Source organism: Oncorhynchus mykiss, chromosome 16 (assembly GCF_013265735.2).
Source record: "Oncorhynchus mykiss isolate Arlee chromosome 16, USDA_OmykA_1.1, whole genome shotgun sequence".
NCBI classification, from domain to species: Eukaryota; Metazoa; Chordata; class Actinopteri; order Salmoniformes; family Salmonidae; genus Oncorhynchus; species Oncorhynchus mykiss.
The window spans coordinates 62,256,358-62,269,627 of NC_048580.1; the positions used below are offsets into that span (position 1 = coordinate 62,256,358).

At 47.6% G+C, this 13,270-nt stretch overlaps 1 protein-coding gene across 3 annotated transcripts in view; it reads right to left on the reverse strand.

Annotated features, from left to right (window-relative positions):
• The window catches only part of LOC110529871 (zinc finger and BTB domain-containing protein 46-like), a 129,980-nt gene that overhangs the window by 75,129 nt on the left and 41,581 nt on the right, over nucleotides 1-13,270 (reverse strand). The window lies entirely within an intron of this gene.

Genomic DNA, 13,270 nt, shown 5'->3' on the forward strand with positions numbered 1-13,270 from the left:
CAAATAAATAAGAGTGCAAAGCATATTGGAGTGTGTGTGTGTGTGTGTGTGTGTGTGTGTGTGTGTGTGTGTGTGTGTGTGTGTGTGTGTGTGTGTGTGTGTTGATGTGTACGTCTGTGTGTGTTTTTGTGGAGTAGGTGTAGGGGGTTTCAGCTGGTGTACGGTCCATAATGTCCAACAGGAGGTGAGGTCATAGAACAAAATATGAAGGGTGGGCGGTGAGAAGTAGTGGTTACCACGGTGATAATAGAACAGTGGGCTACTGAAAGAGAGACACAAGAGTCAGAAGAGAGAGAGTGAGCGAGATAGAGAAAGAGAGAAAGGAGGGGAAAGAGCAGTATTACAGTCTTCCGTCACGACTACCAACATGACAAATAACCACTCAGCCCCATTCAGTGCCAACACAAAACTGGGGGATAGGGAGGAAGTGGAGGGGGTGAATGGAGGGAGGGAGAGGGGGAAATGAAGGGAGGTGGGTGACAGGGGCACAAAAAGTCAACAGGGTGGAGAGGAGAAGGCTGAAAGGGGGGTGGGTAGGAGAGAGATTGAGGGAGTAAAAACAGACATGGAGAGGAGAAGAGAGACAGAGAGGAAAAGAAAGAGGCAGAGAGGAAAATAGAGGCAGAGAGGAAAATAGAGGCAGAGAGGAAAAGAGAGAGGCAGAAAGGAAAAGAGAGAGGCAGAGAGGAAAAGAGAGGCAGAGAGGAAAAGAGAGACAGAGAGGTAAAGAGAGGCAGAGAGGAAAAGAGAGAGGCAGAGAGGAAAAGAGAGGCAGAGAGGAAAAGAGAGGCAGAGAGGAAAAGAGAGAGGCAGAGAGGAAAAGAGAGGCAGAGAGGAAAAGAGAGGCAGAGAGGAAAAGAGAGAGGCAGAGAGGAAAAGAGAGAGGCAGAGAGGAAAAGAGAGAGGCAGAGAGGAAAATAGAGAGGCAGAGAGGAAAAGAGAGAGGCAGAGAGGAAAATAGAGAGGCAGAGAGGAAAAGAGAGAGGCAGAGAGGAAAGGAGAGAGGCAGAGAGGAAAGGAGAGAGGCAGAGAGGAAAAGAGAGAGGCAGAGAGGAAAATAGAGGCAGAGAGGAAAAGAGAGAGGCAGAGAGGAAAAGAGAGAGGCAGAGAGGAAAAGAGAGGCAGAGAGGAAAAGAGAGAGGCAGAGAGGAAAAGAGAGAGACAGAGAGGAAAAGAGAGGCAGAGAGGAAAAGAGAGGCAGAGAGGAAAAGAGAGAGGCAGAGAGGAAAAGAGAGGCAGAGAGGAAAAGAGAGGCAGAGAGGAAAAGAGAGAGGCAGAGAGGAAAAGAGAGAGGCAGAGAGGAAAAGAGAGAGGCAGAGAGGAAAATAGAGAGGCAGAGAGGAAAAGAGAGAGGCAGAGAGGAAAGGAGAGAGGCAGAGAGGAAAGGAGAGAGGCAGAGAGGAAAAGAGAGAGGCAGAGAGGAAAGGAGAGAGGCAGAGAGGAAAGGAGAGAGGCAGAGAGGAAAGGAGAGAGGCAGAGAGGAAAAGAGAGAGGCAGAGAGGAAAAGAGAGGCAGAGAGGAAAAGAGAGACAGAGAGGAAAAGAGAGGCAGAGAGGTAAAGAGAGATGCAGAGAGGAAAAGAGAGACAGAGAGGAAAAGAGAGAGGCAGAGAGGAAAAGAGAGGCAGAGAGGTAAAGAGAGATGCAGAGAGGAAAATAGAGGCAGAGAGGAAAAGAGAGACAGAGAGGTAAAGAGAGATGCAGAGAGGAAAAGAGAGACAGAGAGGAAAAGAGAGACAGAGAGGTAAAGAGAGAGGCAGAGAGGAAAAGAGAGACAGAGAGGAAAAGAGAGAGGCAGAGAGGAAAAGAGAGACAGAGAGGAAAAGAGAGGCAGAGAGGAAAGGAGAGACAGAGAGGAAAAGAGAGAGGCAGAGAGGAAAAGAGAGACAGAGAGGAAAAGAGAGGCAGAGAGGAAAAGAGAGAGAGAGAGGAAAAGAGAGAGGCAGAGAGGAAAAGAGAGACAGAGAGGAAAAGAGAGGCAGAGAGGAAAAGAGAGGCAGAGAGGAAAAGAGAGACAGAGAGGTAAAGAGAGATGCAGAGAGGAAAAGAGAGGCAGAGAGGAAAAGAGAGGCAGAGAGGAAAAGAGAGACAGAGAGGAAAAGAGAGAGGCAGAGAGGAAAAGAGAGACAGAGAGGAAAAGAGAGGCAGAGAGGAAAAGAGAGGCAGAGAGGAAAAGAGAGACAGAGAGGTAAAGAGAGATGCAGAGAGGAAAAGAGAGGCAGAGAGGAAAAGAGAGAGGCAGAGAGGAAAAGAGAGGCAGAGAGGAAAAGAGAGAGGCAGAGAGGAAAAGAGAGATGCAGAGAGGAAAAGAGAGACAGAGAGGAAAAGAGAGGCAGAGAGGAAAAGAGAGACAGAGAGGAAAAGAGAGGCAGAGAGGAAAAGAGAGACAGAGAGGAAAAGAGAGACAGAGAGGAAAAGAGAGGCAGAGAGGAAAATAGAGGCAGAGAGGAAAAGAGAGGCAGAGAGGAAAAGAGAGGCAGAGAGGAAAAGAGAGACAGAGAGGAAAAGAGAGAGGCAGAGAGGAAAAGAGAGGCAGAGAGGAAAAGAGAGACAGAGAGGAAAAGAGAGACAGAGAGGAAAAGAGAGACAGAGAGGAAAAGAGAGGCAGAGAGGAAAAGAGAGGCAGAGAGGAAAAGAGAGGCAGAGAGGAAAAGAGAGGCAGAGAGGAAAAGAGAGAGGCAGAGAGGAAAGGAGAGAGGCAGAGAGGAAAGGAGAGAGGCAGAGAGGAAAGGAGAGAGGCCGAGAGGAAAGGAGAGAGGCAGAGAGGAAAAGAGAGGCAGAGAGGAAAAGAGAGGCAGAGAGGAAAAGAGAGGCAGAGAGGAAAAGAGAGGCAGAGAGGAAAAGAGAGAGGCAGAGAGGAAAGGAGAGAGGCAGAGAGGAAAGGAGAGAGGCCGAGAGGAAAGGAGAGAGGCAGAGAGGAAAAGAGAGACAGAGAGGAAAAGAGAGGCAGAGAGGAAAAGAGAGACAGAGAGGAAAAGAGAGGCAGAGAGGAAAAGAGAGAGGCAGAGAGGAAAGGAGAGAGGCAGAGAGGAAAAGAGAGGCAGAGAGGAAAAGAGAGGCAGAGAGGAAAAGAGAGGCAGAGAGGAAAAGAGAGGCAGAGAGGAAAAGAGAGGCAGAGAGGAAAAGAGAGAGGCAGAGAGGAAAGGAGAGAGGCAGAGAGGAAAGGAGAGAGGCCGAGAGGAAAGGAGAGAGGCAGAGAGGAAAAGAGAGACAGAGAGGAAAAGAGAGACAGAGAGGAAAAGAGAGGCAGAGAGGAAAAGAGAGAGACAGAGAGGAAAAGAGAGACAGAGAGGAAAAGAGAGACAGAGAGGAAAAGAGAGACAGAGAGGAAAAGAGAGACAGAGAGGAAAAGAGAGACAGAGAGGAAAAGAGAGGCAGAGAGGAAAAGAGAGAGACAGAGAGGAAAAGAGAGACAGAGAGGAAAAGAGAGAGGCAGAGAGGAAAAGAGAGAGGCAGAGAGGTAAAGAGAGAGGCAGAGAGGAAAAGAGAGAGGCAGAGAGGAAAAGAGAGAGGCAGAGAGGAAAAGAGAGACAGAGAGGAAAAGAGAGACAGAGAGGAAAAGAGAGGCAGAGAGGAAAAGAGAGACAGAGAGGAAAAGAGAGAGGCAGAGAGGAAAAGAGAGACAGAGAGGAAAAGAGAGAGACAGAGAGGAAAAGAGAGAGACAGAGAGGAAAAGAGAGACAGAGAGGAAAAGAGAGAGGCAGAGAGGAAAAGAGAGAGGCAGAGAGGTAAAGAGAGAGGCAGAGAGGAAAAGAGAGAGGCAGAGAGGAAAAGAGAGAGGCAGAGAGGAAAAGAGAGACAGAGAGGAAAAGAGAGACAGAGAGGAAAAGAGAGGCAGAGAGGAAAAGAGAGACAGAGAGGAAAAGAGAGAGGCAGAGAGGAAAAGAGAGACAGAGAGGAAAAGAGAGAGGCAGAGAGGAAAAGAGAGACAGAGAGGAAAAGAGAGACAGAGAGGAAAAGAGAGACAGAGAGGAAAAGAGAGAGGCAGAGAGGAAAAGAGAGACAGAGAGGAAAAGAGAGACAGAGAGGAAAAGAGAGACAGAGAGGAAAAGAGAGAGGCAGAGAGGAAAATAGAGGCAGAGAGGAAAATAGAGGCAGAGAGGAAAATAGAGGCAGAGAGGAAAATAGAGGCAGAGAGGAAAATAGAGGCAGAGAGGAAAATAGAGGCAGAGAGGAAAAGAGAGACAGAGAGGAAAATAGAGGCAGAGAGGAAAATAGAGGCAGAGAGGAAAATAGAGGCAGAGAGGAAAAGAGAGGCAGAGAGGAAAAGAGAGAGAGAGAGAGAGAGAGAGAGAGCGAGAGAGAGAGAGAGACTTCAACATCAGGCATAACCCAGTACATAACCCAGTACATAACCCAGTACATAACCCAGTTTACAGAACAACTGTGAGAATCTAGATTAATGAAGGAGAGAGAGAGAGAGGAAGAGACAGGAAGAGAGAGGAACAGAGAAAGAGAGAGACACTTCAACACCAGGCATAACAGAGTGCTTGTCAAGCACTGAGTTGTGAAGAGAGGGGTTCAAAATGAAGAAATATGACATCTATTTTGGTTTTTATTGGAGAGGGAGTGAATTAGGTGGAAGAAGAGAAATATTAAAGTAGATTATTAAACTGTGAAAAAGAGGACAGAGAGAAAAGCAGAGAGGTGCAAGGGGGGCGAGGGGGTTGAAATCTGTTCACAATGTTTTAAATATTAAACCTATTTCAAGTTTAATGAAGTGCAAATACTATGGGGAGAGTCTTAACTGGAGTACAGAGCGGAAGGGGATGAAAGGAGAGCTGATTCATTATTTCAGACGTTCACCTTTAGACTGTGGAGACTTGGGAAGAAGGAAGGGAGAACAAGAGAAAAAGTAGATGAGGAAGTGAAGGAATGCGGGCTGTTTTGAGGAAGCCAATCTGGCTACCACAGGTGAGTTTGGAAGGCCCGCAGAGAATTGTCTGAGGGATGACGGTGTAAAGTCATACAGGCCCAAACACGCTTCTCAGAGGGATGACGGTATAAAGTCATACAGGCCCAAACACGCTTCTCAGAGGGATGACGGTATAAAGTCATACAGGCCCAAACACGCTTCTCAGAGGAATGGCGGTATAAAGTCATACAGGCCCAAACACACTTGTCAGAGGGATGACGGTATAAAGTCATACAGGCCCAAACACGCTTGTCAGAGGGATGACGGTATAAAGTCATACAGGCCCAAACACGCTTCTCAGAGGGATGACGGTATAAAGTCATACAGGCCCAAACACACTTGTCAGAGGGATGACGGTATAAAGTCATACAAACATGCACAACTAAAAACAACCGAAAAGCAGAATGCCTGTCTGGTACTCGGCTAACAAAAATAAAGCGATTGTATGTAATGAAAATGATCTCCTAACATGGTTTCCAAGGTGACCAACACACTAGGCCTAGTCTAATAACACATCTATACGAGCAACATATAATCTGCATTCAGGCAGAATTAAGACCCTGACCTCATCTTGAATAAATACTTTGTTTATACAATATATGGAAGGGCCCTTAAACAGCTTATGACCCAAAACAAGTGTGTGTGTGTACGTGTGTGCCTGTGTGTGAGTACTGTGTATGACTGTGTGTGTGGTTGTAGCTGTGGGGTAGATTGTGAAACCCCAGCAGAGAGCAGAGAGAGGAAGTTCAGCTCAGATAAAGAGGTGGGATTTCACACCTTCCTCAAACATTGTATATGTAATCCATGAGTTAGGGCTGGAGGGAACAAAAATAACAACCCACATGTATGTACATTATCAGATGATCTAAGCAGTGTGTGTGTGTGTGTGTGTGTGTGTGTGTGTGTGTGTGTGTATGTGTGTGTGTGTGTGTGTGTGTGTGTGTGTGTGTGTGTGTGTGTGTGTGTGTGTGTGTGTGTGTGTGTGTGTGTGTGTGTGTGTGTGTGTGTGTGTGTGCAGTGGTGTAAAGTAATTAAGTAAAAATACTTTAAAGTACTACTTAAGATGTTTTTGGGGTATCTGTACTTTTTATATTTTTGACAACTTTTACTTTTACTTCACTACATTCCTAAATAAAATAATATACTTTTTACTCCATACATTTTTCTTGACACCCAAAAGTACTCGTTACATTTTGAATGCTTATCAGGACAAGAAAATGGTCCAATTCACACACTTATCAAGAGAACATCCCTGGTCATCCCTACTGCCTCTGATCTGACGGACTCACTAAACACATGCTGTGTGTGTAAATGATGTCTGACTGATGGAGATAGCCCCCGGCTATCTGTAAATATTTAAAACAATTTTAAATGGTGCCGTCTGGTTTGCTTAATATAAGAAATTTGACATGATTTATACTTTTACTTTAAATGTTTTATGCTTAAGAATAATTTAGCAATTACATTTACTGTTGATACTTCAGTGTATTTCAAACCAAATACTTTTACTCAAGTACTATTTTCCTGTGTGAATTTCACTTTTACTTGAGTCATTTTCTATTAAGTTATCTTTACTTTTACTACAATATGTCAAACAAATACTTTTTCCACCACTGTGTGTGTGTGTGTGCGTGTGCGTGTGCGCGCGTGCGTGCGTGCGTGAGTGTGTGTGTGTGTGTGTGTGTGTGTGTGTGTGTGCGTGTGCGTGTGTGCGTGTGCGTGTGCGTGTGTACATGTCATGTCACGCTGTCAATCCCAACCATCTCCAAAAATCCCCCCTAGCCAACCCAAAAGGTCACAATATGGGGTTTTCACAGGCGGAAAAACCCCTCAGAACTCACAAGTTATTTTTTTATTAGGCCAAACAGCAACTGTGCAGCCCACAGTATAATGCTAACAGGAAGAGAGAGCAATTACCTCGCTGTGTTCACATGAACAAATAGAAGATGTTATACGGTACTGAATTATAAAACAGATTTGTACAACGTATTTATAGATTTTATTTCTAAATACTGTCCCTATCAAATAGATGCATTACATAAATAAATACATTCCATGGAATAAAATTGTAATGTTGTCATACAAGTACATACCCTATTTGAATCATAATGATCTTACGCTGTTTACTGTAGAAAACAGAAACCTATCAAATCCATGCTTTATAATATAACAAAATGTGTTTTAAAACAAATGCACACTACATGCTGTCACGACTTCTGCCGAAGTCGAAGCCTCTCCTTGTTCGGGCGGTGCTCGGCGGTCGACGTCACCGGTTTCTAGCCATCATTGATCCATTTTTCATTTTCCATTGGTTTTGTCTTCCAACACACCTGGTTTCAATCCCATTCATTACCTGTGGTGTATTTAACCGTATGTTTTCCCTCATGTCTTTGTCAGAGATTGTTTTATGTTCAGTATTCGTGTTTTGTATTTGGTGCGCGACGGGTACCCACTTTGTCTCATTGTATTTTATGGTTTTGGAGTTATGTGTTTTAAGTTATTAAACAACTCCATTCCACCAAGTTTTGATTCTCCTGCGCCTGACTTCCCTGCCACCTATACACACGACTGTGACAGAATCTCTGACCAACATGAAGTCAGCAGGAGAAGGTACCCCAGCCATGGAGGTGGAGGCGCGCGTCATGGAACATACGGCAATGATTTCCAAACCGAGCACCGCCATGGATCGCGCTGTCCAGAATATGGACCGCTGGGAGACACAGGGAGTTTTTCCAGCGCCTCTACCAGCACAACCGGGGTCTCCCCTGAACACTTCTTTTCCACCTGAACCTAGCAGGATCCATATATCCATACCACAGGGATACGACGGAAATGCTGCTGGCTGCCAGGGTTTCCTTCTCAAACTAAGCCTGTACCTGGCCACGGTCCACCCAGCTCCATCGAACCGTGAGAAGAGTTTTGCCCTCGTCTCGTGCCTCACCAGGTAAGTCCTGGAGTGGGCCAGTGCTGTGTGTGGAGGGGGAGATGCAGCGTTGGATGATGTTGAGGAGTTCACCCGCTGTTTCCGGAGAGTATTCGACCACCCACCCGAGGGCAGAGCGGTGGGTGAGCTCCTCTACCATCTGAGGCAGGAGACGAGGAGCTCCCAGGAGTTTGTGCTTGAGTTTAGGACCCTGGCTGCCGGCGCTGGATGGTGAGACAGGGCCCTGATCAACCATTACCGCTGTAGTCTACGTGAGGACGTCCATCGGGAGCTGGCCTGCAGAGACACCACCCTCACCTTCGACCAGCTGGTGGACCTGTCAGCCTGCTGGCTATTCGCGGACGTCCAGATCGGGGTCTGGTTGTTCCATCCTCCCGCACATCCTCCCGCACACAGGGGGTTCCCGCTCGTGCACCATATGTGGCCGCAGAGGTCACACTGCTGGTCGGTTCCCGGGTTGGTTCCTCTGGGAATCGAGGTAGCAGGCAGGGCACTCTGGCATCACCCCAGGTGAGTAAGCACCATTCTCATCCAGAGCCCTCTGTTGCACATATGTTTGTCTCTGATACTTTTCCTGAATTTTCCCCGCGTTACCAGCATAAGGCGCTAGTAGATTCAAGCGAGGCTGGGAATTTAATTAATAAAGGATTAGCTCATAGTTCAGGGATCCCCATTGTTCCTGTGGATATGTCTTTCCCCGTTCATGCCTTAGATAGTCGACCATTAGGGTCAGGGTTTATCAGGGAGGCCACTGCTCCTTTGAGTATGGTAACGCAGGGGGTCACAGGGAAAAGATGAGTCTTTTCCTTATTGATTCCCCTGCGTATTCCGTGGTGCTGGGCCTACCCTGGTTATCTTATCAAAACCCCACTGTTTCTTGGCCACAGAGGGCTCTCACGGGGTGGTCGCGAGAGTGCTCAGGTAGGTGTTTAGGGGTTTCCGTTGGTGCTACTACGGTGGAAAGTCCAGACCAGGTCTCCACCATGCACATTCCCACAGAATATGCCGACTTGGCTCTCGCCTTCTGTAAAAAGAAGGTGACTCAATTACCACCCCATCGACGGAGGGAGGGTGCGATAAATCTCCTGATAGACGCTGCATATCCCTGGAGTCACATGTACCCCCTGTCGCAAGCGGAGACGGTGGCTATGGAGACATATATCTCCGAATCCCTCCGTCGGGGGTACATTCAGCCCTCCATTTCACCCGTCTCCTCAAGTTTCATTTTTGTGAAGAAGAAGGATGGAGGTTTGCGCTCGGGCATTGATTATCGAGGTCTCTTATTGCTATGGCGATTGAGTCAATGCACGGGGCTTCTTCACTAAACTGGATCTCAGGAGTGTGTACAATCTGTTGCGTATTCGGAAGGGAGACGAGTGGAAGACGGCATTTAGTACCACCTCAGGGCATTATGAATACCTCGTCATACCGTATCGGTTGATGAATGCTCCATCAGTCTTCCAATCATTTGTAGATAAGATTTTCAGAGACCTGCACGGGCAGGGTGTAGTGGTGTATATTGATGACATTTTGATATACTCCGCTCGAGCATGTGTCCCTGGTGCGCAAAGTGCTTGGTTGCCTATTGGAGCATGACCTGTACGTCAAGGCTGGGAAATGCCTGTTCTTCCAACAGTCCGTCTCCTTCCTAGGGCATCGGATTTCCACGTCAGGAGTGGAGATGGAGAGTGACCGCAATGCAGCCATGCGTAATTGGCCGACTCCCACCACGGTAAAGGAGGTGCAGCGATTCTTAGGGTTTGCCAACTACTACCGGAGGTTTATCCAGGATTTTGGTCAGGTTGCTGCTCCCATTACCTCACTGCTAAAGGGGGGCCCGGTGCGCTTGCAGTGGTCAGCTGAGACTTTTAGGCACCTGGGCTTTTAGGCACCTGAAGGCTCTGTTTACCTCGGTTCCTGTGTTGGCTCATCCGGATCCCTCTTTGCCGTTCATAGTGGAGGTGGACACATCCGAAGCTGGGATAGGAGCAGTGCTCTCTCAGCGCTCGGGTGTGCCACAAACTATGATGTGGGGAACCGGGAGCTGTTGGCTGTCGTAAAGACCTTGAAGGCGTGGAGACACTGGCTTGAGGGGGCTAAACACCCTTTTCTCATCTGGGCTGACCATCGCAATCTGGAGTACATCTGGGAGGCAAGGAGATCCTCGTCAGGCAAGGTGGGCCATGTTTTTCACCTGTTTTGTGTTTACCCTCTCTTACAGACCAGGCCTCCAGAACGTTAAGGCAGACGCACTGTCCCGGCTGTATGACAGAGGAGCGGTCCATGGATCCCACTCCCATACTCCCAGCCTTTTGTTTGGTGGCGCTGTTAGTGTGGGAGCTGGACGCGGACATTGAGCAGGCGGTACGTGCAGAGCCCTCTCCCCCTCAGTGTCCAGCTGGGCATCTGTACGTTCCGTCTGCTGTCCACGACAGACTGATCTATTGGGTCCACACGTCACCCTCCTCTTATCACCCTGTGATAGGTCGGACGGCGTGCTGTCTTGATGCGAGGTACTGGTGGCCCACTTTAGCTAAGGAAGTCAGGATTTATGTTTCCTCGTTCCATGTGTCTCTCCTTAGGCCGGTGTTGGCTGGTCCACTCCAGGAGGCTGAAGTGCGGGATGTTCCTTCTCCCCCTCTGGACATCGAGGGGGTCCCGGCATACTCCGTTCGATCCATCTTTCTTGGATTCGAGACGTCAGGCGAGGGGCCTTCAGTACCTCGTGGACTGGGAGGGGTACGGTCCGGAGGAGAGATGCTGGGTTCCGGTGGAGGATGTGTTAGATCTTTCCATGCTGCGAGAATGTCTCCATCCGGTTCGCCCTGCGCCTCGCCCTCCGGGTCGTCCCAGAGGCCGGTGTCGACGTGCTGCTGGAGCTGCTGTAGCTGGGGGAGGTTACTGTCACGACTTCTACCAAAGTCGAAGCCTCTCCTTGTTCGGGCGGTGCTCGGCGGTCGACGTCACCGGTCTTCTAGCCATCATTGATCCATTTTTCATTTTCCATTGGTTTTGTCTTGTCTTCCAACACACCTGGTTTCAATCCCATTCATTACCTGTGGTGTATTTAACCCTCTGCTTCCCCTTATGTTTTTTAAGTTATTAAACTACTCCATTCCACCAAGTTTTGATTCTCCTGCGCCTGACTTCCCTGCCACCTATACACGCACGCACACACACGCACACATGCGCACGCACACACACACACACACGCTAACGAACACACACACACACACACACACACACACACACACACACACACACACACACACACACACACACACACACGCACACATGCGCACGCACACACACACACACACACGCTAACGCACACACACACACACACACACACACACACACGCACACACACATGCGCACGCACACATGCACATGCGCACACATACACATGCGCACGCACACACACATGCGCACGCACACGCACACACATGCGCACACACACACACAAGTCCATTCACTGCTCACTGGACTCAATAATGACATCAAGCTCACAGTAGATGTTTGCAATAGGGGTCCGATACCGATTCCATTTTTTGGTGGAGAAAACCTACCGATACACTGCTTTACAGCAGGGAAATGAAAACGTGTAATTGCCATCCAAAAGAGCAATTGCCTAATAACTACGCTTTAAATGTTGATTTCAAAGTTACTGCATAGCATAGTTACTGCATAGCATAGTTACTGCATTGCATAGTTACTGTATAGCATAGTTACTGCATAGCATAGTTACTGTATAGCATAGTTACTGCATAGCATAGTTACTGCATAGCATAGTTACTGCATAGCTAAAACATATATTCCCATGTCAAGGTTGTTACTGTTGATACTGTTTGGAAGCACCAGTAATGTATTGTTGATATAGTCCCAAAATGTTTTGCATGTCACCAATCAAGTTTTCAGGATATGTAACTTTGAAAATACAGATGCGTTTTGTGTAATATGGGACACATTTCTGTATTTCGAACATTATACATCTTGAAAATTATACATCATTATACATCTACAAAATTATACATCTTGATTGCTGACATGCAAAACATTTCGGGACTGTATCAACAATGGACTAATGAAGCAAATACCTAAATATATTTTTGGGGTGGAGTTTTCCTTTAACTCTATATCTCTGAGGGCATTTCTATTCCACTCAAACATCCACTCAGAGGAGGCATCTTAAAACAGCTCAGCCTGGGGAAGAGCTAGTGTCTACGGAGATGCATTATTAAAAAGGAGGAGGGGAAAGAGAGAAAGACAGACACACAGACACACAGACAGAGAGAGTGAGAGAAAGGGAAAGAGAGAGAGAGAGAGAGAGAGAGAGAGAGAGAGAGAGAGAGAGAGTGTTTAGGCATTATTCCATCAATAAAGAATGAAGCAATTAAGCTAATCTCAGAGTGGAGGTGCCCTTCTCCCTCTTATCCTTACCAGAAGACATCACAGAAACCAACGGGACAGGAGGGTGTCTCCACAAACAGACACACACACACACACACACACACGCACACACGCACACACACACACACACACACACACACACACACACACACACACACACACACACAGACACACACACACACACACACACACACACACACACACACACACACACACACACACACACACACACACACACACCCACACACAAACAAACAACCCCAAACCCCATCCTCAAACACACAATCCTACCAATTATACGCCCACTAAACCCACACTGCAAAAACCCCATGGCCAGACGACACAATACCAATACTGTCAATCCCCTGAAAGACAACACCCCATTACTGCACACAAGACTTCAACTAAACCAGTTCTCTCACAAACCTAAAGAACAGCTCTGCCAGGGGAAACAGCAATTCAGCTACTGACAGCCTGATCTACTGTACTGAAAACCTTTCACAAAATGGGATAGGCAAAATACCACTGATAGGTAAATGCCAGTGTATGGCTGCACTAGTGCCAAACTCTGCCAAAATACATCACCGGCAACAAGAGATTTCCTGTAACCTTTAGTCAAGGCTGAGAGAACGTTTCCTGGGTAATGCAACCCTGTAAACCTACTCTGGTTCGGCCAAAACTGTGTGTCTGTTCGTGTGTCTTGTCCGTTGTGCCTAAGATCATTATGTGTCCCAGACTTCAAGACAATTTAGAGTTAAGTAGGTAAACGAATATTAAGCCTATATGAATCAGCCCTCCCTCCCTCTCCCTCCTTCCTCTCTCCCCCTCTCATCATCCCTCTCCCTCCCCTTCCTCGCGCCCTCTTCAGAGAGGTCCTTCCCTAAACCCCAGAGAGAGGGGGAGGAGTCTAGATGGCGAGGACGCGTGGATAATCCGTGCGCAGACCCGGGTCAATGCAATTATCCTGTTTTCCTTAGCTGCTACCATGCGTGTGCCCATTTC